Source organism: Ranitomeya variabilis, chromosome 6, assembly GCF_051348905.1.
Source record: "Ranitomeya variabilis isolate aRanVar5 chromosome 6, aRanVar5.hap1, whole genome shotgun sequence".
In the NCBI taxonomy this organism is placed as follows: domain Eukaryota; kingdom Metazoa; phylum Chordata; class Amphibia; order Anura; family Dendrobatidae; genus Ranitomeya; species Ranitomeya variabilis.
The window spans coordinates 181955392-181974552 of NC_135237.1; the positions used below are offsets into that span (position 1 = coordinate 181955392).

The 19161-nt window shown below is 47.4% G+C and overlaps 1 protein-coding gene across 1 annotated transcript in view; it reads left to right on the forward strand.

The window, feature by feature from the left end:
• Positions 1-1372: 1372 nt before the first annotated feature.
• Positions 1373-19161, forward strand: part of KBTBD2 (kelch repeat and BTB domain containing 2) — a 57245-nt gene continuing 39456 nt past the window's right edge. The window contains exon 1 of the mRNA XM_077269298.1: positions 1373-1762. The gene's annotated coding sequence lies outside the window, so the exon portion shown is untranslated. The remainder of the gene's footprint in view (positions 1763-19161) is intronic.

Genomic DNA, 19161 nt, shown 5'->3' on the forward strand with positions numbered 1-19161 from the left:
CATACTGAAAAAACGGGGTGACAGGTGCCCTTTAAACAGACTCCGGTGACAGTATTGGTTGCAAATCCCTTTTTTTGTTGAAGTAAACTGGTTAAACGTCTTTCATTTGGACAATAGCCATCGATCCAGGATCGGGCATTCACAGCTCAGAGGACCTGCTGCTGATCAAGTAAGTGTCTGTTCCTTCATGATATCCCTTACATTGTGCATCGCCTGAGGCCACAGCACCGGTTCAAGCCACTAGTGACATCCCCCTCAAGAGACGGACCTCATTGATCTGGTGCTGGGTATCTCGGTCTCCCGGGAGTCACACCTACAGCCTACAATAACCATGCCGCCGCCTCACCCCTACCTTCTGTCTCTTCCCCACTATCCCATAGAATGTAAGTCCGCAAGGACAGGGTCCTCTCCCCGCTGTACCAGTCTGTCACTGCAAACCTGTTTACTGTACACGGTATCTATAACCCTGTATGTAACCCCTTTCTCATGTACAGCACCATGGAATTAATGGTGCTATATAAATAAATAATAAATATTATAGGTATGTCCTCTATGAACGGGTAAGCAATAGAAGACTCCAGGGGTGGACATATCATTGGTGTATCCACCCAGGGGTCACTTCCCCCATACTGCGTTGGCTCCAGAATAGCCCGTTCTTCAAAGAGGACTGCAGCCCTCTATTGTGTGCATAGCCACAGGGGTCTGCAGCCCACCATGCTGTGCACGACCACAAGGGACTGCAGCCTACCATGCTGTGCACGACCACAAGGGACTGCAGCCTACCATGCTGTGCACGACCACAGGGGGCTGCAACCCACCATGCTGTGCACGACCACAGGGGGCTGCAACCCACCATGCTGTCCACGACCAGAGCGAGCTGAAACCCACCATATTGTGCAGGACAAGGGACTGCAACCCACCATTCTGTGCACGACCTCAGAACAAAGCCTGCACATGAGAGCACGGCGCTGAGTAATACTATCCCGGCCGCACAGCAGCGGGTGACTCACGCACTGGATCTAGAACCCTCCACCACACGCGGGAGGAGGCAGCGGAGGCGGCTGCAGCCAATCACGTGCTCATGAAATGACGTAAAAACAAAGCCTGGAGGAGCTGAGGGGACGCCGCTAGGAATGTCGTGACTGACGTCACGTGTGGAGCACTCCAGTGACTCCACTACTTCCACACACCAGAGATGACGCTCAGGTGTTCCCGCCCTTGAGTCACTATTGGCGCCATTTTAGTGTAGGCGCTATTACCGCGCTCTAGTGGACGCCGGCTGTGTACTGTGCAGTATGAGTGTGCCGGCGCTGCCCGGGAGCACCCCGTAAGCACAATGCCTATATTATAATTCATAAAGGTGCACGGGGACGTCCCCTCATCAAACATGTCTGCCACAGCGCTGAAATGAAAGGTGCCACAAGCACCGGCAGCACTCAGCAGGGAGTGGGCGTGGCCGAGCTCGGCGGCCATCATCAATCACTGGCTGCAGACGCTCTTGCGCACTTCCGAAAGCTTCTTCCGATTTTTTTTTTACTCCACGAAAACTTTATTGAAAATTCATAAAATAGTCCCAAAATTGCACCACCGCCTTCCTGCATTCTCCGCCTCGGTGTTTGTCTGCTCTCTCCCACTCTCACCGCTGGTTGCTGGAAGGGGGCGGCAGTGGCAAACACTGCACGGCGAGGTTACACCCGGAAGGAAGAGGAAAAGAGAGCGGCGGGGAAGTGTCAGGACGTGTGCGCAGCGCCGCCAGCACCCGGTGAGTACCATCATCATCAGTGGCTGCGGCGGTCTGTGCGGCTCTGGATCGCAGTGCATCAGATGGAGGGCCCGGGGTATTACACACAGCGGCATTCTCCCCGGATCACACGTTATATCGGCGGCGGGAGGGCGGCAGGGGGTCCACGTTCTGCTCCGGGGGCTGAGGACAATACTGTCTCCTGATGACACTGGGCTAATAATGCTGACTGTCTCCTGATGACACTGGGCTAGTAATGCTGACTGTCTCCTGATGACACTTGGCTAGTAATGCTGACTGTCCCCTGATGACACTGGGCTAGTAATGCTGACTGTCTCCTGATGACACTGGGCTAGTAATGCTCACTGTCTCCTGATGACACTGGGCTAGTAATGCTCACTGTCTCCTGATGACACTGGGCTAGTAATGCTGACTGTCTCCTGATGACACTGGGCTAGTAATGCTGACTGTCTCCTGATGACACTGGGCTAGTAATGCTGACTGTCTCCTGATGACACTGGGCTAGTAATGCTGACTGTCTCCTGATGACACTGGGCTAGTAATGCTGACTGTCTCCTGATGACACTGGGCTAGTAATGCTGACTGTCTCCTGATGACACTGGGCTAGTAATGCTGACTGTCTCCTGATGACACTGGGCTAGTAATGCTGACTGTCTCCTGATGACACTGGGCTAGTAATGCTGACTGTCTCCTGATGATGTCACTGGGCTAGTAATGCTGACTGTCTCCTTATGATGACGTCACTGGGCTAGTAATACTGACTGTCTCCTTATGATGACGTCACTGGGCTAGTAATACTGACTGTCTCCTTATGATGACAACACTGGGCTAGTAATACTGACTGTCTCCTTATGATGACGACACTGGGCTAATAATGCTGTCTCCTGATGATGACACTGGGCTAGTAATGCTGACTGGCTCCTGATGACTACCCCGGGCTAATAATGCTGACTGGCTCCTGATGATGAATCATAGAATGGTAGAATTGGAAGGGACTTCCTGGGTCATCTGGTCCAACACCCTGCTCAATGCAGGATTCACTAAATCATCCCAGACAGATGTCTGTTCAGTGACAGTCTCTGTTTGAAGACTTCCATTGAAGGAGAACACACCGCCTCTTGTGGCAGCCTGTTCCACCCATTGATCACCCTAATCTGTGTCTCCTCCCATTCAGTTTCATCCCATTGCTTCTAGTCTTTCCTTGTGCAAATGAGAATAAAGATGATCCTTCTACAATGTGACAGCCCTTGAGATATTTGTAGACAGCTATTAAGCCTCTCAGTCTTCTTTTTTGCAAGCTAAACATTCCCAGATCCTGTAACCGTTCCTCATAGGACATGGTTTGCAGACCTGTCACCATTCTGGTCGCTCTTGTCTGAACTTGCTCCAGTTTGTTGATGTCTTTTTTTAAAATGTGGTCCCCAAAACTGGACACAGTATTTCAGATGAGGTCTGACCAAAGCGGAGTAGAGGGCAATAATGACTTAACGTGATCTAGACTGTATGCGTCTGTTAATACATCCCAGAATTGCATTTGCGCTTTTTGTTGCTGCATCACACTGTTGACTCATGTTCAATCTATTAGTATACCCAAGTCTTTTTCACATGTGCTGTTGTGCCCTATTCTTCCCATTCTGTATATGCCTTTTTCATTTTTATTGCCCAGATGTAGTACTTTCCATTTTTCCCTGTTTAAAAATTATTCTGTTAGTTGCTGCCCACTGCTCCAGTTTGTTTATATCTTCTTGAATCCTCTCTCTCTTCTCTAGTATTTGCTATCCCTCCTCGCTTTGTGTCATCAGCAAATTTAATCAGTTTACCCTCAATTCCTTCATCTAAATCATTGATAAAGATGTTCAACAATACAGTGCCCAGGACAGAACCCTGTGGTACCCCACTTGAGACCTTCTTCCAACTGGATGTGCAGCCATTTACGACCACTCTTTAGGTCCGATCACTAAACCAGTTATGAATCCACCTAAGTTGTCCATTCCATACTTAGTCATTTTTTTCCAATAAGGATTGTGTGAGATACTTTGTCAAATGCTTTGCTGAAGTCAAGATATACTATATCTACAGCATTTCCCTAATCCACCCAGTCAGTGATTCTGTCATGGAAGGAAATTAAGTTAGTCTGACATGAATTATTAGTTACAAACCCACGCTGACTCTGTTTAATCACTTCATTCTTATCCAGGTACTTGCATAAATGTTGTTTAATAATTTGTTCAAAGATCTTTCCTGGTATAGACGTCAGACTCACCGGCCTATAGTTCCCTGGGTCCACCTTCTTCCCCTTTTTGAAGATAGGAGCAACATTTGCTCTCCTCCAGTCTTCTGGGACTTCTCCTGTTCTCTAAGAATTTTCAAAGATTATGGAGAGTGGTTCAAAAATTTCTTCTGCTATCTCCTTCAGTACTCTTGGGTGTAATTCATCTGGACCCGGAGACTTGAATTCATTTATTATTATTATTTATTATTATAGCGCCATTTTTTCCATGGCGCTTTACATGTGAGGAGGGGTGTACATAATAAAAACAAGTACAATAATCTTGAACAATACAAGTCGCAACTGGAACAGGAGGAGAGAGGACCCTGCCCGCGAGGGCTCACAATCTACAATTATGTTACCTAAGTGTTTCCTCACTATCTTTCTGTTTATTGATATCCGGGATTCTTCTATTCCCTTAATAGGGCAGTGAAAATCAGTTGATGTTAGATTTTCTTTCTGAGAGAAAACAGATGCAAAATAGGAATTTAACCCCTTTTTCGTTTTTGCGTTTTCGTTTTTCACTTCCCTCCTTCCCAGAGCCATAACTTTTTTATTTTTCCGTCAATATGGTCATGTGAGGGCTTATTTTGTTGCGGGACGAGTTGTAGTTTTGAACGACACCATTGGTTTTACCATGTCTTGTACTAGAAAACAGGAAAAAAATTCCAAGTGCGGTGAAATTGCAAAAAAAGTGCAATCCCACACTTGTTTTTTGTTTGGCTTTTTGCTAGGTTCACTAAATGCTAAAACTAACCTGCCATTGTGATTCTCTAGGTCATTACGAGTTCATAGACACCTAACATGTCTAGGTTATTTTTTATCTAAGTGGTGAAAAAAAATTCAAAACTTTGCTTAAAAAAAAAAAAAAAAAAAAAAGTTCTAATTTTAATGCAATGTAGTGGCGACCAAAAAAACGTAATTCTGGCGTTTCAAATTTTTTTCTCGCTACGCTGTTTGGCGATCAGGTTAATGCTTTTTTTTTAATTGATCGGGCGATTCTGAACGCGGCGATACCAAATACGTGTAGGTTTGATTTATTTTTTTAAATTGTTTTATTTAGGATGGGGCGAAAGGGTGGTGTTTTAAACTTTTATATTTTTTATATTTTTTTCATATTTTTAAAAACATTTTTTTTTTATTTGTGCCATGCTTCAATAGCCTCCATGGGAGGCTAGAAGCTGGCACTACTCGATCGGCTCAGCTACATAGCAGCAATCATCAGATCGCTGCTATGTAGCTGAAATGCAGGTGTGCTATGAGCGCCGACCACAGGGGGGCACTCACAGCAGGCCGGCATCAGTAACCATAGAGGTCTCAAGGACCTCTATGGTTACTGTCCTGACACATCGCCGACCCCCGATCATGTGACGGGGCTCGGCGATGCTCTCATTTCCGGCCGCGCGGCCGGAAGCGGTAGTTAAATGCCGCTGTCAGCGCTTGACAGCGGCATTTAACAGGTTAATAGCGACGGGTGAATCGCGATTTCACCCGCCGCTATTGCGCGCACATGTCAGCTGTACAAAACAGCTGACATGTCGCGACTTTGATGTGGGCTCACCGCCGGAGCCCACATCAAAGGGGGAGACACGACATGCGCAGTAATAGTACGGCGCATGTCGTGAAGGGGTTAAAAGTTCGGCCTTCTCAACATCCTTTCTTACCATTTCCATTTTCATCCTGTAAAAATCCTATAGCATCTTTGACTTTTCTTTTTGACATATCCCCCAAATCCTTTTTTATTGCTTTTGGCATCTCTTGCAAGCCTTAATTTATTGTCAACTTTAGATCTGATTTGTGCCCTGCAGGTTCTGCAGACAGCATTATATTCTTCTTTAGATATGCTTCCCTCTTTCCATTTGATAAACATTTTTAACCCCTTTCTGCCATTGGACGTACTATTCCGTCCATGTGGGGTGGGTCCTAATTCCCAAGGACGGAATAGTATGTCCAGCGCGATCGGCCGCGCTCACGGGGGAAGCGCGGCCGATCGCGGCCGGGTGTCAGCTGCCTATCGCAGCTGACATCCGGCACTATGTGCCATGAGCGGTCACGGACCACCCCCGACACATTAACCCCCGGCGCACCACGATCAAACATGATCGCGGTGTGCCGGCGATACAGGGAAGCATCGCGCAAAAAAGACGGATATAAATAACCATGGTACCGCTGAAAACGTCATCTTGTCCCGCCATACAGCATCATCAGCGAAAAAATAAAAAAGTTATAGACCTCAGAATAAAGCGATGCCAAATTAATTATTTTTTCTATAAAATAGTTTTTATCGTATAAAAGTGCCAAAACACAAAAAAAATGATATAAATGAGGTATCGCTGTAATCGTACCGACCCGAAGAATAAAACTGCTTTATCAATTTTACCAAACGCAGAACGTTCATGAATAGCTGGTTTTTGGTCATTCTGCCTCACAAAAAATCGGAATAAAAAGCGATCAAAAAATCTCGCGTGCCCTAACATGTCACCAATAAAAACGTCAACTCGTCCCGCAAAAAACAAGACCTCACATGACTCTGTGGACTCAAATATGGAAAAATTATAGCTCTCAAAATGTGGTAACGCAAAAAATATTTTTTGCAATAAAAAGCGTCTTTCAGTGTGTGACGGCTGCCAATCATAAAAATCCGCTATAAAAGTAAATCAAACCCCCCTTCATCACCCGCTTAGTTAGGGAAAAATTAAAAAATTTAGAAAATGTATTTATTTCCATTTTCCGGTTAGGGTTAGGGTTGGGGCTAGGGTTAAGGCTACAGTTAGGGTTGGGGCTAAAGTTAGGGTTAGGGTTGGGGCTAAAGTTAGGGTTTGGATTACATTTACGGTTGGGATTAGGGTTAGGGGTGTGTCTGGGTTAGAGGTGTGGTTAGGGTTACCGTTGGGATTAGGGTTAGGGGTGTGTTTGGATTAGGGTTTCAGTTAGAATTAGGGGGGTTTCCACTGTTTAGGCACATCAGTGGCTCTCCAAACGCGACATGGTGTCTGATCTCAATTCCTGCCAGTTCTGCGTTGAAAAAGTAAAACAGTGCTCCTTTTCTTCCGAGCTCTCCCGTGCGCCCGTGGGGTATCAGCGTACTCGGAACACATTGGAGAACAACTTTTGGGGTCCAATTTCTCCTGTTACCCTTGGGAAAATGCAAAACTGAGGGCTAAAAAATAATTTTTGTGGAAAAAAAAAATATTTATTTTCACGGCTCTGTGTTATAAACTGTAGTGAAACACTTGGGGGTTCAAAGCTCTCACAACACATCTAGATGAGTTCCTAAGGGGGTCTACTTTCCAAAATGGTGTCACTTGTGGGGGGTTTCTACTGTTTAGGTACATTAGGGGCTCTGCAAACGCAATGTGACCCCTGCAGACCATTCCATCTAAGTCTGCATTCCAAATGGCGCTCCAGCCCTTCCGAGCCCTCCCATGCGCCCAAACAGTGGTTCCCCCCCACATATGGAGTATCAGCGTACTCAGGACAAATTGGACAACAACTTTTGGGGTCCAATTTCTCCTGTTACCCTTGGGAAAATACAAAACTGGGGGCTAAAAAATAATCTTTGTGGGAAAAAAATTTTTGTTTTATTTTTTTGGCTCTGCATTATAAACTTCTGTGAAGCACTTGGTGGGTCAAAGTGCTCATCACACCTCTAGATAAGTTCCTTAGGGGGTCTACTTTCCAAAATGGTGTCACTTGTGGGGGGTTTTAATGTTTAGGCATATCAGTGGCTCTCCAAACGCAACATGGCGTCCCATCTCAATTCTAGTCAATTTTGCATTGAAAAGTCAAATGGCGCTCCTTCGCTTCCGAGCTCTGTCATGCGCCCAACCAGTGGTTTACCCCCACATATGGGGTATCAGCGTACTCAGGACAACTTGTACAACAACTTTTGGGGTCCATTTTCTCCTGCTACCCTTGGTAAAATAAAACAAATTGGAGCTGAAATAAATTTTGTGTGAAAAAAAGTTAAATGTTCATTTTTAATTAAACATTCCAAAAATTCCTGTGAAACACCTGAAGGGTTAATAAACTTCTTGAATGTGGTTTTGAGCATCTTGAGGGGTGCAGTTTTTAGAATGGTGTCACACTTGGTTATTTTCTATCATATAGACCCCTCAAAATGACTTCAAATGAGATGTGGTCCCTAAAAAAAAAAAAAAAAAAAAAAAAAATGCTGTTGTAAAAATAAGAAATTGCTGGTCAACTTTTAACCCTTATGACTCCCTAACAAAAAAAAATTTTGGTTCCAAAATTGTGCTGATGTAAAGTAGACATGTGGGAAATGTTACTTATTAAGTATTTTTTGTGACATATCTCTGTGATTTAATTACATAAAAATTCAAAGTTGGAAAATTGTGAAATTTTCAAACTTTTTTCACAAATAAACGCAGGTAATATCAAAGAAATGTTACCACTATCATGAAGTACAATATGTCACGAGAAAACAATGTCAAAATCACCAGGATCCGTTGAAGCGTTCCAGAGTTATAACCTCATAAAGGGACAGTGGTCAGAATTGTAAAAATTGGCCTGGTAATTAATGTGCAAACCACCCTTGGGGGTGAAGGGGTTAATAATGCTGACTGTCTCCTGATCATGATAATCTTTATATAGCGTCAACATATTCCGCAGCGCTTTACAGTTTAAGGCTACTTTCACACTAGCGTCGTGCACTGCACGTCGCTATGCGTCGTTTTGGAGAAAAAACGCATCCTGCAAAAGTGCTTGCAGGATGCGTTTTTTCTCCATAGACTTTTATTAACGACGCAGTGCGACGCATTGCCACACGTCGTAACCGTCGTGCGACGGGTTGCGTTGTATTGCGTCGGACCGTCGCCACCAAAAAACGTTGCTTGTAACGTTTTTTGGTGCGTCGTTCCTGTCTTTTCCGACCGCGCATGCGCTGCCGGAACTCCGCCCCCGCCTCCCCGTACCTCACAATGGGGCAGCGGATGCGTTGAAAAACAGCATCCGCTGCCCCCGTTTTGCGGCGCTTCCACAGCTAGCGTCAGTGCGCCGCAATGTCGCATAGCGACGTGCAGCGCACGACGCTAGTGTGAAAGTAGCCTAACCGTTTCAAAACACAACAGTCATAAGTAACAACGTTAACCATACAATCATTAAAGCAAAATAAGACGACCCTGCTCGTGAGAGCTTACAATCTACAATGAGGTCAGGGAGATACAAGGTAGAGGTGTGCATTTACAATGATCTCTATACACTGATGGTCCAGCCATCTTGAAGGAGTGAGGGATAGATGGAGCTGGTGAATGGGCTACACACGCACAGTTACACATAAAATGACTTTGATTAGGGAACATGATAGGCTGCTTTGAATAATTGTGTTTTGAGGGAGTGCCTAAAACTAAGCAAATTGTGGATAGTCCTAATTTCTTGGGGTGGAGCATTCCAGAGGATTGGCGCAGCGCGTGAGAAGTCTTTGAGTTGGGAGTGGGAGGTACGGATAAGTGCAGAGGTTAGTCGAAAGTCGTTTGCAGAGCGCAGCGATCGGCTAGGCCGATAGACAGAAATGAGGGAGGAGATGTAAGGGGTGCCGCACTGTGGAGAGCTTTATGGGTCAGAACAAGTACTTTGAATTGGATCCTATAATGAATGGGCAGCCAGTGTAACGACTGGCGAAGAGCGGACACGTCTGAATACAGATTAGCCAGATGGATGACCCTGGCTGCTGCATTAAGGATGGACTGGAGAGGGGAAAGTCAAGTAACGGAGGCCAATTAATAGAGCATTGCAGTAGTCCAGGCGGGAGTGGATCAGGGCGACAGTGAGGGTCTTTGTTGTTTCCATGGCAAGAAAAGGTGGCTTCTAGAGATGTTCTTTAGGTGTAAGCGGCAAGAGCTGGCAAGAGATTGTATATGGGATGTGAAGGAGAGATCGGAGTCAAACGTAACACCCAGACAGTGCGCCTGCTGCCGGGGTGTTATTATGGTGCCACCCACAGAGAGGGAAATGTCAGATTTAGGCTGGTTTCACACTTGCGTTGGGCAGAGTTGCGGAGGGCTGCTTAGTTCCTCTATTAAGCCCCGCCCACTGCCGCACCTCTTCCATTCAGCTCCGCCTACGTGGGCATGCAGTCTGCGTACCTATCTTTAACATTGGGTATGCAGGCCATGCGAATGTATGTGGATGCCTTTGCATGCGTCGTTTTGACGCTGTGTCGAACGCAACATGTTTCATTTTGTTGCGGTCGGCGCAGCGTCAAAGACGCATGCGGAGGCATCCGCATACATTCGCATGGCCTGTGTAGCCAATGTTAAAGAAAGGTATGCAGGACGCATTCCGACGTAGGCGGAGCTGAATGGAAGAGGTGCTGCAGTGGGCAGGGCTTAACAGAGGAAGTACGCAGCCCTCTGCAGCTCTGCCCAACGCAAGCGTGAAACCAGCTTTAGGGAGGTTAGTAGACAGCAGGAGCAGAAGTTCAGTTTTGGAGAGGTTGAGTTTCAGATAGAGAGTGGACATGATGTTGGACACAGCGGACAGACAGTCACTGACTCTCTGTAGTACAGCGAGGGTAAGGTCAGGGGATGACGTGCATAGTTGTGTCATCAGAGTAAAGATGGTACTGAAAGCCAAATCTGCTGATGGTCTGCCCAATTGGGGCCGTGTAGAGAGAAGAGAAGAGGGCCAAAGACTGAGCTCTGAGGTACCCTGACAGCGAGAAGAAAAGATGAAGTGGAGCCAGCGAACAAAACACTGAAGGAACGGTCAGAAAGATAGGAAGAGAACCAGGAGAGAGCAGTGTCCTTAATGTCTAGTGAGTGGAGCCTAGTGAGTAGGAGACGGTGGTCAACAGTGTTGAAAGCTGCAGAAAGGTCGAGAAGAATGAACAGAGATGATGATGATAACACTGGGCTAATATTGCTCACCGTCTCCTGATGATGACGACACCGGGCTAGTAATGCTGACTGTCTCCTGATGATGATGAAACATGGCTAGTAATGCTGACTGTCTCCTGATGATGACGACATCGGGCTAATAATGCTGACTGTCTCCTGATGACTACACAGGGCCAGTAATGCTGACCGTCTCCTGATGATAACGACACAGGGCTAGTAATGCTGACCGTCTCCTGATGATGATGACGATGACACAGGGCTAGTAATGCTGTCTCCTGATGATGTCACTGGGCTAGTATTGCTTGACCGTCTCATGATGATGACGACACCGAGCTAGTAATGCTGACCGTCTCCTGATGATGATGACGACGACGACGACGACATTGGGCTAGTAATGCTCACCGTCTCCTGATGATGATGACACCGGGCTAGTAATGCTGACCGTCTCCTGATGACGACACTGGGCTAATAATGCTGATCGTCTCCTGATGATGATGATGATGACGACGACACTGGGCTAGTAATGCTGACAGTCTCCTGATGATGATGACGACGACACTGGGCTAGTAATGCTGACCGTCTCCTGATGATGACGACGACACTGGGCTAGTAATGCTGACCGTCTCCTGATGATGACGACACTGGGCTAGTAATGCTGACCGTCTCCTGATGATGACGACACTGGGCTAGTAATGCTGACCGTCTCATGATGATGATGACGACACTGGGCTAGTAATGCTGACCGTCTCATGATGATGATGACGACACTGGGCTAGTAATGCTGACCGTCTCCTGATGATGACGACACTGGGCTAGTAATGCTGACCGTCTCCTGATGATGACGACACTGGGCTAGTAATGCTGACCGTCTCCTGATGATGACGACACTGGGCTAGTAATGCTGACTGTCTCCTGATGATGATGAAACATGGCTAGTAATGCTGACTGTCTCCTGATGATGACGACATCGGGCCAGTAATGCTGACCGTCTCCTGATGATAACGACACAGGTCTAGTAATGCTGACCGTCTCCTGATGATGATGACGATGACACAGGGCTAGTAATGCTGTCTCCTGATGATGTCACTGGGCTAGTATTGCTTGACCGTCTCCTGATGATGACGACACCGAGCTAGTAATGCTGACCGTCTCCTGATGATGACGACGACACTGGGCTAGTAATGCTGACCGTCTCCTGATGATTACGGTGACACTGGGCTAGTAATGCTCACCATCTCCTGATGATGATGACACTGGGCTAGTAATGCTGACCGTCTCCTGATGACGACACTGGGCTAGTAATGCTGATCGTCTCCTGATGATGACACTGGGCTAGTAATGCTGACCGTCTCCTGATGATGACGACACTGGGCTAGTAATGCTGACCGTCTCCTGATGATGACGACACTGGGCTAGTAATGCTGACTGTCTCCTGATGATGATGAAACATGGCTAGTAATGCTGACTGTCTCCTGATGATGACGACATCGGGCCAGTAATGCTGACCGTCTCCTGATGATAACGACACAGGTCTAGTAATGCTGACCGTCTCCTGATGATGATGACGATGACACAGGGCTAGTAATGCTGTCTCCTGATGATGTCACTGGGCTAGTATTGCTTGACCGTCTCCTGATGATGACGACACCGAGCTAGTAATGCTGACCGTCTCCTGATGATGACGACGACACTGGGCTAGTAATGCTGACCGTCTCCTGATGATTACGGTGACACTGGGCTAGTAATGCTCACCATCTCCTGATGATGATGACACTGGGCTAGTAATGCTGACCGTCTCCTGATGACGACACTGGGCTAGTAATGCTGATCGTCTCCTGATGATGATGATGACGACGACACTGGGCTATTAATGCTGACAGTCTCCTGATGATGATGACGACACTGGGCTAGTAATGCTGACCGTCTCCTGATGATGACGACGACACTGGGCTAGTAATGCTGACCGTCTCCTGATGATTACGGTGACACTGGGCTAGTAATGCTCACCATCTCCTGATGATGATGACACTGGGCTAGTAATGCTGACCGTCTCCTGATGACGACACTGGGCTAGTAATGCTGATCGTCTCCTGATGATGATGATGACGACGACACTGGGCTATTAATGCTGACAGTCTCCTGATGATGATGATGACGACACTGGGCTAGTAATGCTGACCGTCTCGTGATGATGATGACGACACTGGGCTAGTAATGCTGACCGTCTCCTGATGATGACGACGACACTGGGCTAGTAATGCTGACTCTCACCTGGCAATACTGTGGTAATTTGCTGGAGCGCTGGACGTATTCTCCCTTGTGTTTTCTGCCCTGTAAGGTTGGTTGCGACACTGTCAGTTGTGTGATGTCACACAGTATGATCAGTGATCCCTGGAGTGCGCCATGTCTCATCCATTAGCATAGGAGGACTCATAAGTTGCCGCCATCTCTTATCACACATCTGCTTGACAAGTTATAACCACAGCCGGAGAGGAACAAAGCTGACGTCCTGTGTTCTGCCCGAGGGGGCAAGGATGCACATCATAATGAGCCCCCTGGGTCCTGCAACCACTGTGCCACCTGGCACAACGCACTTGTAATTTTTGCAGTGGGGTGTGTGATTTTATGTACCTGATGGAGAGGCATTGTCTGGTTACAAATAATCCACCACATAGAAAAAGAATGAATGGCACCAGGTGTCTGGCCAAATCAAGTGATATAGAGTTAGATCCGTATTGACCTTTAAAAATAGTTTTTCCGCTGCTGGGAAACTGGTGCTCTGCATCATATAACAATAAGTGTATCAATAGCAAATTAGAAAAGAAGATGCGGCATTCACCCAGTTGCAGTGAAGAAAATGTCCTTTTTATTCACCATCCAAGTGATGGTGCGCACCCTCACGCACACCTGCCGCCTTCAAGTAAAATGTCTGTTACCGTTGGATGGTGAATAAAAAGGGACATTTTCTTCACTGCAACTGGGTGAGTGCCGCATCTTCTTTTCTAATTTACTATTGTTACAACTAATCCATCCCAATATGCTGTTAGGGACTTGGATACAGGCGTAACATAGTTTGAGCTGCCCCCTATAAGACAGAATTATTTCTGTGTGGTATGTTATGTTAGCAGTCTATTACCAATGTGTTTAATGTTGAGAGTTGATATCCTAATATTTGCAGTGTTGAGGACCCTCGTCCCACCCACCAATAATTGGTGGTATTCTACTTATTGCGGTAAGGAGAATCTTATCAATCAGTGACTGGAGGGCAGGGGAGTCACAAATCATGAATACACCGGACTTGTCTCCCAGCGAATCCCTCGTTGGCTGCATTCTGTGAGGCTAGATGAGCCCTATTTTTCTAGAAGAGTCAGGAGGCCCTATAAACATCAGATAGTTGCTGACATTTATCTTAATGCTATGTGCACAAAATCCGCATCTCCTGGCAGAATCCGCAGCCGTGGATTTGCCGCGGATTTTGTGCGGATTTTCTGCGTTTTTTGCCACTGCGGAATTTTAACATGAAAGGGTGCAGAAACGCTGCAGATCCGCACAGAAGAAGTGACATGCACTTCTTGGAAATCCGCAGCAATTCCGCACTGATTTTTCCGCAGCATCTGCACAGCTTTTTTTTTTTTTTTCCGCATTGAATAACATTGTACTGTACATCACAGTGCGGACTGCAGCGTTTCTGGCGGAAAAATCCACTATGGCAATTAAAAGAAAGCATTGAAGATCTGGTTGGGGCCTATAGGGAGAGACTTGCTGAGTCTGGCACAGCCGCTGGCCGGCTTATCTCTGCTGCATCCAGTTGCTGGTGACACCAGCAGCAGGAGGCCAGACAAGGTGCCGGAGCGCCACCAGTAATGCTCACTTTGCACAATACCCTGATGGAAATAGCCCCATACAAACTGCATCTATCTCCATGACTAAAGGTACCTTCACACTAAGCGACGCTGCAGCGATACAGACAACGATGCCGATCGCTGCAGCGTTGCTGTTTAATCGCTGTGTGGTCGCTGGAGAGCTGTCACACAGACGGCTCTCCAGCGACCAACGATGCCGAAGTCTCCTGGTAACCAGGGTAAACATCGGGTTACTAAGCGCAGGGCCGCGCTTAGTAACCCGATGCTTACCCTGGTTACCATTGTAAAAGTAAAAAAAAAACACATACTCACATTCCGGTGCCCGGCGTCCGCTTCCCTGCACTCCTCCTGCATCCTGTGTCAGCGCCGAACATCTCCGGCATCTCCCACAGAGCACAGCGGTGACATCGCCACTCTGCTTTACGGCCGGCACTTACACAGGATGCAGGAGGAGTGCAGGGAAGCGGACGCCGGGCACCGGAATGTGAGTATGTGTTTTTTTTTTTTTTTTACTTTTACAATGGTAACCAGGGTAAACATCGGGTTACTTAGCGCGGCCCTGCGCTTAGTAACCCGATGTTTACCCTGGTTACCAGTGAAGACATCGCTGGATCGGTGTCACACACACCGATTCAGCGATGTCAGCGGGTGATCCAGCGACGAAATAAAGTTCTGGACTTTCAGCAACGACCAGCGATCTCACAGCGGGATCCAGATCGCTGCTGCGTGTCAAACACAACGAGATCGCTATCCAGGACGCTGCAACGTCACGGTTCGCTAGCGATATCGTTTAGTGTGAAGGTACCTTAAGGAATTACCAACGACGTATTGAATGAGACCTGGGACAGGTTGAAACGTCACTCAAATATAGTCGCTTTAGAATTTTTCCTGTGCTTTACCTATTTCTTCTGTTCCCACGAACTGTAAATAAATATTATTTATTCAGTCGTCATGACAGCACTAACGAGAGAGGGGATCCGCCCTTCAGGGACAGGAAACCTACAGAGATAAAAGGGCGGCACCTCTCTCCCGCATCAGTTGGTTTCCTGTCCCTGACAGGGGACCCTACAGATGTACCTTTAAGAAGAGGGTGAAGAAAGAAGATTCTGTCCCAGATCCGACTCACCGAGTCCGGAGGCGGGAGGTCCCCTTCCACGGTGTTGGTCGCGATGCTGGAAGTGCCACACCACAGAGGGCTGTGGGGGTAGGCAGCAGCATGGCAGGAGCAGCCTTCAGGGGGAGTGCTGTCTCGACCGGTGTCCCATCGCCGCAGGTACGGGTGAGTATTGTGTGGGAGGCCCTTCTTCCGACCGTCGATAGATTAGGTGTTCCCTCTTAGGGTAGTTCCTCCTGGCAGGCATATTGCGGTGCCTCTACTACCGGCGCTTGTGTTGCGGTAGCGCTAGCGTTCCCCTCTGGGGGCGGCTGCGGCCGGTGTCGGTGGCGTCGGCATTCTAGTTAGCACGAGCGCTGCGTTCGTCGTCCTGGAAGCAGCGCACCGGAAGTGACACGCGAGAAGGGGCGGGGCTTAGATCGGCAGCATGCGATGACGTTTGGCGCATGCGCAGTGCGTCGCACCGGCAAAAAACATGGCGGCGCCCGTTCGGTCTTCCCTGGCACAGTGCGCATGGCGGTTTTTTCGTTTGGAAGTATGGGCAGTGCTTCCTGGCTAATAGTGTGAGTACCATTGGCGGGGGTCTCGTGGGAGGGGCCTCCCACATACTATCTTGTACCAGGCAGTTCACCAGGATTGGCCTGCTGACCCCCAGCTGGGGGAGGTACCTTTGGGGGCCGGCTACTTCATGATTCTGTGATGGCTTCCTCATGCTTCACATCCATTCATACAATGGAGTCTCAGGAGCAGGATCCGTTGCCTTGTGAGCAACAGTGTCAACCCCTGGAGAAGCCCCATGCAGCGAACACCCAGCGACGTTCTAGTGGCAGTAGTCGTCCTGGAGGTAGAGCTGATCAATCTTCTAAAGCCGGAAAGTCCTCAAGCCGTATGGATGTTGCTTCGGTGGAGAGGGTCCCCCCGCAATCTTCGGTACCACTCAGACACTATAGGGGTAAGTGATCATCGTGAAAGTTCACTTAGTGATTTGTGTCTCCCCTTATTTTCCCTTTCTTTGAATCAGGGAAAAAAACGGTCCTCTAAGTCTAAGCACAAGGAGTGTACGGAATGTGGCATTCCTCTCCCGGATGATTACTTTAAAAAACTATGTGGTCCGTGTATCCAGCGTTTAATAGCGGAGGAGACACCAGATTTCGCTGCTAGCCTAAGACAGATTGTCAGACAGGAAATTAGAAGCTCATCAAGATCCCAGTCTCATAGTAAGGGGTCTAAAAGAATAGAGCCGGGATCCCCAAGTTCATGTGAGGACAGTGACTTGGGAGATCTGAAGTCAGAAGCTTCTCAAACATCAGTATCATCCTCGGACACTGAGTACGGGCATTCTTGTTTTTCATTTGACCGGATTGACCGCCTTGTAAAGGCGGTAAATAACACAATTGGAATTGAACAAACGCCGACAGAAAAATCCATGCAAGACGTGATGTTCAAAGGGTTGGACCGTAAATCCCGCCGATGCTTTCCGGTGGTAGAGAAAGTTAGCTCCCTAATTTCCAGAGAATGGAAAAAAACGGAAAGGAAAGGTTCTCTTCCTCCATCCTTTAAACGGAAGTATCCATTCGAAGAATCCGCATCAGCGACGTGGGATAAAGCCCCGAAACTTGATGCAGCCGTAGCTAAGGCTTCCAAGAAATCCTCTCTGCCATTTGAGGATCTGGGAACTTTAAAGGACCCACTTGACAGGAGGGCTGATGTGTTTCTCAAGGGAGCTTGGGAGACTTCAGCAGGGGCTCTCAGACCGTCAATCGCAGCCACCTGTACAGCACGCTCTTTGATGGTATGGTTGGATAGCCTGGAAGATCAGCTGAAAAACAAAACCCCGAGAAACGAAATGTTATCCTCCCTCTCTATGATTCAGGGGGCTGCGGCTTATCTGGCCGATGCTTCAGCGGACTCGGTCAAGTTGGCAGCCAGGTCGGCCGCACTTTCTAATTCAGCCCGTAGAGCAATCTGGCTGAAATGTTGGCAAGGGGACATGCAGGCCAGATCCAAATTATGCAGCATTCCGTGCGAAGGGGCGCACTTATTCGGTCCGATTCTAGATGAATTGTTAGAAAAAGCGGGGGATAGTAAGAAACGCTTTCCCTACCTCGGTAGACCCACTTACAGACGAGGTACTAACAGAAGGTGGTTTGACCGAACAAGACCGAATAGAGAAAAGCCCAGATATGACGCCAATAAAAAGAGAGGTAGAGGCTACATGTTTAATTCCTTTCGAGACAACAGGAAGCCACAATGACTGGCGGACCGGGTAGGAGGCAGGCTTCTAGCCTTCTATCCGGCTTGGCTTAATATTTCTAATAGCCCGTGGGTCCTGAACATTGTTGAAGTTGGGCTAAAGTTTGACTTTCAGATCACTCCTATTGATAGATTTCTAGTAACTCCGGTGCGTTCTTCTCCTGCAGAACAGCTGGCGTTAGAAACTGAGGTCCAGGAACTCCAACAGAAAGGCGTTTTGGTGGAGGTTCCTGAAGTACAAAGGGGTAAAGGATTCTATTCTCCCCTCTTTTTGATTAAAAAGCCAGATAATACTTTTCGCACCATTATAAACCTTAAGGGCCTAAACAGGTTTTTGTGGATCCCATCATTTAAAATGGAGTCGGTCAAATCCGCAATGAAGTTATTGTTTGACAGGTGTTTTATGGTCGTCTTAGATCTTAAAGACGCATATTATCATGTCCCCATACACGTAGAACACCAGCACTATTTAAGAGTTGCAGTCCTCTTAGGGGAATCGGTTAAACACTTCCAATATAGAGCGCTCCCCTTTGGCGTTGCAGTGGCCCCTCGGGTGTTCACGAAGATAATGGTAGAGGTCATGGCACATCTCCATGAGCAGAATATTCTCATAGTTCCATATCTGGATGACCTATTAATAATAGGAAACTCTCAATCACACTGCACGTCCCAACTTCACAAAGTAATTACAGCCCTGCAGGGGTTGGGTTGGATAATTAATTTTAAGAAATCACGGTTACAGCCTTTAGAGGTTCAAGAATTCCTGGGTCTCATATTAGACTCAAGGTTACAAGAATGCCGTCTACCTGATGCTAAGCTAGAAAAAATCCAACAACAGATACTCAAAGTGACTAACAATCCATTAGTAACATTGAGGGGAGCAATGTCACTGCTAGGCTCACTCACGTCGTGTATCCCGGCGGTACTTTGGGCCCAGTACCACACCAGGGTCCTACAGTGGGAGGTTTTGTACAACACTCGTCTGTTAGAGGGTCACTTAGATAGTTCTTTTTTCTTGTCTGATTCCACTATTCAGTCCTTGC